Genomic DNA, 9,312 nt, shown 5'->3' on the forward strand with positions numbered 1-9,312 from the left:
ATTCCCCTTGAACCCTCTACATCCTTTCTCTTTACTCTACCCTAATACTATCTTCTTTTCTTCTCTTTTCTCTCTCGATCACTGCTTGATCAAACTATATTCTACTCTCAGTTTATGTACTTTCTCTCTCTACTCCTCATATGTAAATATTGTAAATAGCATGTAACCTTACACCTTCTTTTCATACAGTCAAACCTGCTACTTGAAGGAAACTACTAAATCTATTGTATCTACCTTCCTAAATGATGTTTTTTGAAGTATACTGCGTGTATTTGCTTTTTTACTAACTGTATTCAATGTAACGTTATTCCAAATGTATATATTTTATTACTATCTTTTACACTATGTAACTTAGATTGTATTTGCTTTGCTTTTGGAGCTTTTCTCCCCGGGCCTCCACTGAAAATGGGTACGTTCTGGCCCAGTGGACTTCCCCGGTAATCAAACTGGAAATAAATAAAATAAATAAATAAATAAAATAAATTGATAGAAAACAAGTGCAAAAACTGTAAAAAGCAGAAGGCAAATGCAATTTAAACTTTTTAAAGCACAGATCAGTTAGATATTCGCTTTTTAGGCGGGAAAATGCAGTTGGAGCAAAAAAACAGAGAAAAAAATACTGAAATCTGGAAAAGTCTCTCTTGGGTCTCTCTGTTGCCTGTATCACTCTGCAGGACACCATGAGGAGCTGTGCGGAGTTGTATACTGGCGCAAAACCACGCAAATGCAGATTTTAAAGCAGGGAAACTGAAAGAGATAGGAATTTACCCAAAACGGCCAATAAGCTACTAGTTTCTGGGCTGAGACCACTCCTCCAGGGACAGATAGGCTGCTCAAAGCTCCCCACTCTCACTGGTGAACAGAGAAGCTTCCTCCTATCCAAATAAGGATATGGGCAACACATGAAACTATACCACAGTCTGGAATTCAGCAAAACCTGAAATCTGGACTAATCTAGTTCAGCAAAGGCAGGAAAAGAGAATTTTTCTTTGTTTTTTTTTTTGTTTTTTTCAGGAAACAGCAGAAAAACACATAGAAAACACTGTAAATGCTATAAACAGGCTAGCGTAGTTTATTGTGTAGCCTACAACAGTTATACAATACAAAAATGACTTAAATTGATATAAAACAAGTGCAAAAACTGTAAAAAGCAGAAGGCAAATGCAATTTAAACTTTTTAAAGCACAGATCAGTTAGAAATTTGCTGTTTAAGCGGAAAAAGGCAGTCGGAGCAAAAAAACAGAGAAAAATACTGAAATCTGGAAAAGTCTCTCTTGGGTCTCTCTGTTGCCTGTATCACTCTGCAGGACACCATGAGGAGCTGTGCAGAGTTGTATACTGGTGCAAAACCACGCAAATGTGGGTTTTAAAGCAGGGAAACTGAAAGAGATAGGAATTGACCCAAAACGGCCAATAAGCTACTAGTTTCAGGGCTGAGACCACTCCTCCAGGGACAGATAGGCTGCTCAAAGCTCCCCACTCTCACTGGTGAACAGAGAAGCTTCCTCCTATCCAAGTAAGGATATGGGCAACACATGAAACTATACCACAGTCAGGAATTCAGCAAAACCTGAAATCTGGACTAATCTAGTTCAGCAAAGGCGGGAAAAGAGAATTTTTTTTTTTTTTTTTTTTCAGGAAACAGCAGAAAAACACACAGAAAACACTGTAAATGCTATAAACAGGCTAGCATACTTTAGTGTGTAGCCTACAACAGTTATACAATACAAAAACGACTTAAATTGATATAAAACAAGTGCAAAAACTGTAAAAAGCAGAAGGCAAATGCAATTTCAACTTTTTAAAGCACAGATCAGTTAGAAATTCGCTTTTTATGCAGAAAAAGGCAGTCAGAGCAAATAAACAGAGAAAAAATACTTAAATCTGGAAAAGTCTCTCTTGGGTCTCTCTGTTGCCTGTATCACTCTGCAGGACACCATGAGGAGCTGTGCAGAGTTGTATACTGGTGCAAAACTGCACAAATGCAGGTTTTAAAGCAGGGAAACTGAAAGAGATAGGAATTGACCCAAAACGGCCAATAAGCTACTAGTTTCAGGGCTGAGACCACTCCTCCAGGGACAGATAGGCTGCTCAAAGCTCCCCACTCTCACTGGTGAACAGAGAAGCTTCCTCCTATCCAAGTAAGGATATGGGCAACACATGAAACTATACCACAGTCCAGAATTCAGCAAAACCTGAAATCTGGACTAATCTAGTTCAGCAAAGGCGGGAAAAGAGAATTTTTTTGTTTTTTTTTTTTTTTGTTTTTTTCAGGAAACAGCAGAAAAACACACAGAAAACACTGTAAATGCTATAAACAGGCTAGCGTACTTTAGTGTGTAGCATACTGGCGCAAAACCATGCAAATGAGGGTTTTAAAGCAGGGAAACTGAAAGAGATAGGAATTGACCCAAAACGGCCAATAAGCTACTAGTTTCAGGGTTGAGACTACTCCTCCAGGGACCGATAGGTTGCTCAAAGCTCCCCACTGTCACTGGTGAACAGAGAAGCTTCCTCCTATCCAAGTAAGGATATGGGCAACACATAAGACTATACCACAGTCCGGAATTCAGCAAAACCTGAAATCTGGAATAATCTAGTTCAGCAAAGGCGGGAAAAGAGAATATTTTTTTTGCTTTTTCAGGAAACAGCAGAAAAACACACAGAAAACACTGTAAATGCTATAAAAAGGCTAGCACACTTTAGTGTGTAGCTTACAACAGTCATACAATACAAAAATGACTTAAATTGATATAAAACAAGTGCAAAAACTGTAAAAAGCAGAAGGCAAATGCAATTTAAAATTTTTAAAGCACAGATCATTTAGAAATTCACTTTTTAAGCGGGAAAAGGCAGTGGGAGCAAAAAAACAGAGAAAAAAATACTTAAATCTGGAAAAGTCTCTGTTGGGTCTCTCCGATGCCTGTTTTACTCTGCAGGACACCACGAGGAGTTGTGCGGAGTAGTATACAATAACAAACTTTTTAAATCACAGATTCGCTAAAAAAACTGGCGTTTTAGGCGGAATTAATTAAGACAGCAAGAAAAGCAGAAAAGTGATACTTAATCACTCCAAAGTCACTCTTTTGTCTCTCTGCTGCTGTAGACTCTGCAGAACACCTAGAAGGCACTTGCTGAGTGGAATACAAGCGTAAAAACTGTGCAAATGCGGTTTTTATAGCAGGGAAGTGAAAGAGATAGAAATTAGCCCAAAATGGCCAATAAACTACTAACATCTGTTCTGAAACCACTCCTCCAGGGACAGATAGGCTGCTCAAAGCTCCCCTCTCTCACAGGTGAACAGAGAAACTTCATTCTATCCAAGTAAGGTAATGGCAACACAGAAACTTGTAACACAGCCCTAGATTCAGCAATAACCTGAAAACTGGACTATACTAGTTCAGAAAGGCGGGAAACAATTATATATATTTTTTTCAGAAAATAGAGCAGGTACAATGAAAATTAGCTCAAAAAGGCCAATAAACTACTAACTTCTGGGCTGAAACCACTCTTCCAGGGACAGATAGCCTGCTCAAAGCTCCCCTCTCTCACAGGTGAACAGGAAAAACTTACTTCTATCCAAGTAAGGTATGGCAACACAGAAACTTGTAACACAGCCCTGGATTCAGCAATAACCTAAAAACTGGACTATACTAGTTCAGAAAGGCGGGAAACAATTATATATCTATATATATATATATATATATATATATATATATATATATATATATATATATATATTTTTTTTTTTTTTCTTTCAGAAAATAGAGCAGGTACAATGAAAATTAGCCTAAAAAGGCCAATAAACTAACTTCTGGGCTGAAACCACTCCTCCAGGGACAGATAGGCTGCTCAAAGCTCCCCTCTCTCACAGGTGAACAGAGAAACTTACTTCTATCCAAGTAAGGTGCGGCAACACAGAAACTTGTAACAGAGCCCTGGATTCAGCAATAACATGAAAACTGGACTATACTAGTTCAGAAAGGCGGGAAACAATTATATTTTTTTTTTCAGAAAATAGAGCAGGTACAATCAAAACAACACTTTGCCCAATTAACCAGTTAAAAAGCTTAAAACTGAGCCCTGTTCCAACAGTCTTCAATCAGACAAGTTCTAACTGCACAGTCCTGCCACTAGGGTACAGAGAAACCTTCTCCAAAAAAAACGGCCTGGATCAGTGCACAAGTTATACAAACAAAGCTAGATCCAGCCGGCCTGAATCAGGTCTATGCTACAGCAAACAAGGTGTACCAATTTCAGAAAGAAACAGTTCAAGTAAGCATGCACAATAAGCCTTTAACCAGAAATTCCCAGCTCAGAAGGGCAGAATCTAGCCTCTCCTCCCACAAGAGTGCAGACCACAAACCTTCTTAATGTAAAATAACTGGCTTGAAGCTGAAGTCCTTAACCCAGAACTAATACAGTTTTAGAATAACAGACAATGAGCCTTTAATCAGCAGTTCCCAACTTAATAGGATGTACACTACCTGTCCTGCCACAACAGTGCAGACCACAAACCTTCTTAATGTAAAACAACTGGTTTGAAGCCCAAGTGCTTAAACTAAGGGCCTTAGAATAACAGTTACAATTTAATCAGGCTACTAACAAGCAATAATAAAGGCAGCATAATAAATTCAATTGAGTACTTTTAAGAAGAGGCAAAGGCAAAATAAGGTAATAAAGTAGGAAGAAACACAAATACAGTAAGGCAGATGAAGTGCAATATATATATTTTTTTTGAGACGGAGGAAACAGAGCAGATTAAGATACTATAGGGGAATGCCCTTCCCAAGTGCTCTCTCTGCACACTGCAGAGGAGATGGGACTGGTAGGAGTATCCAAAATCAAAATATGATCTCACTGTACTCAGTTGAGTGAGCAAATGAGATGGGTCCAGGAGGAGTGTGCAAAAAAAGATTTACAGCAGGGCCGGGCAATTCCAAAGCCACCAAGATTAACACCACAACAAGAAACATGGAAGGGGGGGTGGGGAACTAACTGCAAAGAGGCAGAGACACAATATTTACTGAATCAAAGACACACAATATTTACTGACTCAAATCTTAAATAAGTGCAGAAAAATATACTTAAATCAGCTTGTGTCCAGTTGCTATATGCAGACAAGTCTCAGTAGCCAGCAACTTCCCTTGTACATATCCTGTACCACTCTTATATACTTCTCTGACACTCCCGACTTCCTCATACAATACCACAACTCCTCTCAAGGCATCTGTCATATGCTTTCTCTAAGTCAAGAAAAACACAATGCAACTCCTTCTGACCTTCTCTGTACTTCTCCATCAACACTCTCAGAGCAAACATCGCATCTGAAGTGCTCTTTCCCATCATGAAACCATACTGCTGATCACTAATCATCATGTCCCTTCTTAACCTAGTTTACACTCCTCTTTCCCATAACTTCATGCTGTGACTAATCAATTTAATCCCTCTGTAGTTACTACAGCTCTGCACATCACCCTTATTCTTAAAAATCGGTACCAAAACACTTTTTCTCCATTCCTCAGGCATCCTCTCACTTTCCAAGATTTCATTAAACAATCTGGTTAAAAACTCCACTGCCATTTCACCTAAACACCTCCGTGCTTCCACAAGTATATCATCTGGATCAAAAGCCTTTCCATTCTTCATCCTCTTCATAGCTATCCTTACTTCCTCCTTGCTAATGCATTGTACTTCATGATTCACTATCCCCACATCATCCAATCTTCTCTCCCTCTCATTCTCTTCATTCATCAACTACTCAAAGTACTCTTTCCATCTCCTCAACACACTCTCCTTGCTTGTGAGTATGTTTCCCTCATTATCATTTATCACCTTTACCTGCTGCACATCTTTCCTAGCTCGGTCCCTCTGTCTAGCCAATTGGTACAGGTCCTTTTCCCCCTCCTTAGTGTCCAACCTTTCATACAACTCTTCATATGCCTTATCCTTAGCCTTTGCCACCTCTCTCTTTGCCATGCACCTCATCTCCTTATACTCATGTCTACTGTCTTCATCTCTCTGACAATCCCATTTCTTCTTTGCCAACTTATTTCTCAATATACTCTCTTGTACTTCCTCATTCCACCACCATGTCTCCTTGTCATCCTTCCTCTGTCCAGATGTCATACCAAGCACCTTTCTAGCCATCTCCCTTACTAGATCTGCTGTAGTTACCCAGCTATTTGGTAACTCTTCACTATCACCCAGTGCCTGTCTTAACTCATCCCTAAACTCCACCTCACAATTACCCTTTTTCAGTTCCCACCATTTGATCCTTGGTGCTGCCCTCACACTCCTCCTCCTCTACTTGATCACCAACATCATCCTACAAACCACCATCCTATGCTGCCTATCTACACTTTCCCCAGTCACCACTTTACAGTCTCCAATCTCCTTCAAACTGGCCCTCCTACATTAGATATAATCCACCTCTGTGCATCTTCCTCCACTCTTGTATGTCACCCTATGCTCCTCCCTCTTGTTAAAATACATATTCACCACAGCCATGTCCATCCTTTTTGCAAAACCCACTACCATCTGACCTTCTGCATTCCTTTGTTTAACACCTTACCTACCCATCACTTCCTCATCCCCTTGTATTCCCTTTACAAACATGCCCATTAAAATCTGCTCCAATCACCACTCTCTCACCTTTGGGTACAGTCATCACCACTTCATCCAACTAACTCCAAAATTTTTCTTTCTCATCCATCGCACACCCAACTTGTGGAGCATATGCACTAACAACATTCATCATTACACCATCAATTTCCAGCTTCATAAACATCACTCTATCCGACACTCTTTTCACCTCCAAAACACTCTTAGCATACTGTTCCTTCAGGATAACTCCTATGCCATTTCTCCTCCCATACACACCATGATAAAACAACTTGAACCCACCTCCAGTACACCTAGCCTTACTTCCCTTCCATCTGGTCTTTTGCACACACAATATACCGACCTTCCTTCTGTCCATAATATCAGCTAGCTCTCTCCCTATACCAGTCATACTGCCAACATTCAAAGTTTCGACCCTCACTACCACAATCCTAGCCTTTCTCTTCTCTTCCTGCCTTCGGCCATTGCCTTCTGCCTCTTCTCCTCCTTCATCCAACAGTAATCCAATTTCCGCCAGCACCCTCTTGGCTCACAGTACTGGTGGCGGTCATTGTTAATCTGGGCCTCGACCGATCTGGTATGAGAATATTTACTGGTGTCTGCATTAATTATTTGGTAAAGTTTTACACCGGATGCCCTTCCTGATGCAACCCTCCCCATTTATCCGGGCTTGGGACCGGCACAAAGAAATGCACTGGCTTGTGCATTCCCAGTGGCTGGGTTTAATTATATTATCAAAAAGATAACGCAAACACTTGTTATTTTTGTATACTCAATTTAATCAGAACCATAATATTTATAATGTTACAAAGTCAATATTTTAATTCTATTATCACAGTATCAGATTTCACTTTTGTTGCTTATATAATTAGAGTTTGAGATGTCTGAAATTTGTGATGTATTGCAGTATATGACGTATTATTTAATTTATGGTTTGAAACAAAAGCAGACCTTAAATCATTCAGAAACAGACGCATTTAGCAAATGAATGGTTGAAAACATTTTTCACATCATAGAATTTTGGCTGGGTTAATCCTTTGAAATTTTGCTCCATAGATGTGGTCATAACAACATTCAGTCACAAATCTGGTGGTCGTGCTCAAAAATTCAAAAATGATGAAGATGCATCAGCTTTTCACTCAAATAATAAAACAGAATACCAGCTGTACTTATTCCTTTATTCTTTTGAAGCATGGACACAACTTTTCTATATCTCTGTAATATAATTACAAAGCAATTAATCATGTCCATATGAATTTCTGCAGATATCATGGACATTCCTCTGGATGATTGGTGGTCTTTACTTATTCAATGTCAGAAAATTCCAAACATAGATGTGAATTGAAAAATTATTTATTTTTATTTTTTTTATTTCTGAGAGAAAGGGAGGTTTGAGATTTTCATTTATGCACAAACGTAATTATATGTACAACATTTCATGTAATAAAAAAAGCAGTACTGCTTAGAAATCAAAAATTACCCTACTTGTAAAATCAAGTCTGGATTGATTTCAGAATACAGAAACTGAATGCTGATTTTAACATTTTTTTTTTATACCTAACAATGATCATTGCTTATTTCAGTGGTTGGACCCAATAATAAGATACTTTTAATTATATCAAAAAACTGAAATGTAAAATGTGCTGTCAATAATGTCCAGTTTGTAGCCATCCAGACTTTGTAGCCAGAGGACTTTTCAGGTGTACAGAAAAAATAGTTTAGCATTCTGAAAAAACAGGCATTTGCCAGAGTGCTACAGATACAAAGGAATAAATGTTTTATCTAAGTACTGAGATGCTAAATGCTTCCACAAGTATAATTAAAAGTTCAAGGTTCATATAACTAGAAAAATATATGTGGTTTCTATACAGAATAAATAAAAATCTAGTTAAACTTCTCTAAGTAAAAATGACAGCATGTGGATGCATCTTGAACAATGGTGATATATTGTAGTGGTAGCAGATCAGAACAGGTGGGATTAAACACAATGTTCGACCCATCAGCCTGAACAGTCTTCTCTGTTGTAAATTTATAGAGTCATAATGAAGCTTACTTTAAATGGCAAACATGCTTCTATTAGAAATTAGATTGCATGGGTTTGTTAAGGGGAGATTTTGCCTTTTGAATCCTGAGACATTTTCCAGTAAGGTAAAAGCAGTACCCAATGAAGGTCAGCACTGCATGCTGCTATCTTGACCTAGTTAATGCATTAAACTCTTTTTTATATAGGTGAATAATTAGTATAGAAATAGAATTAAATGTTAACATTTATGTAATTCAATGAGTACAATACAAGTAGGTTTGGGTGGAGGTTACCAGTCTGCTGTAGTAATGACTATCAGTGGCATTTCCTGCAGCTCTGTACTATGACCAATTCTTTGTGGACTATTCTGAGACAGAAAAGTGTATCAGTGTCAGTGGTCCAGCAATTAACTCAAATGCCTTTGGTGCAGAATGCTATGGGTTATTTGCTTACACCAGTTAGATCAAATCATTGATACTGTTGTGCAGCATAAGTAGGGGGGGTGCTACACTCCTGAGTGCATCATCATTTAGATGAGATGTTAAACCAAGGTGCTATCTGCTTGAGTTGGTGGTAGATTAAGTTGATGTAAAAGATCCCATAGCACCTATCATTAATAGTAGGGGGATCTTTTATTTATTACAAATGAGACAACCTTATTTACA

The sequence above is a fragment of the Protopterus annectens genome, chromosome 5.part0, assembly GCF_019279795.1.
Source record: "Protopterus annectens isolate FY-2018-M chromosome 5.part0, PAN1.0, whole genome shotgun sequence".
NCBI classification, from domain to species: Eukaryota; Metazoa; Chordata; order Ceratodontiformes; family Protopteridae; genus Protopterus; species Protopterus annectens.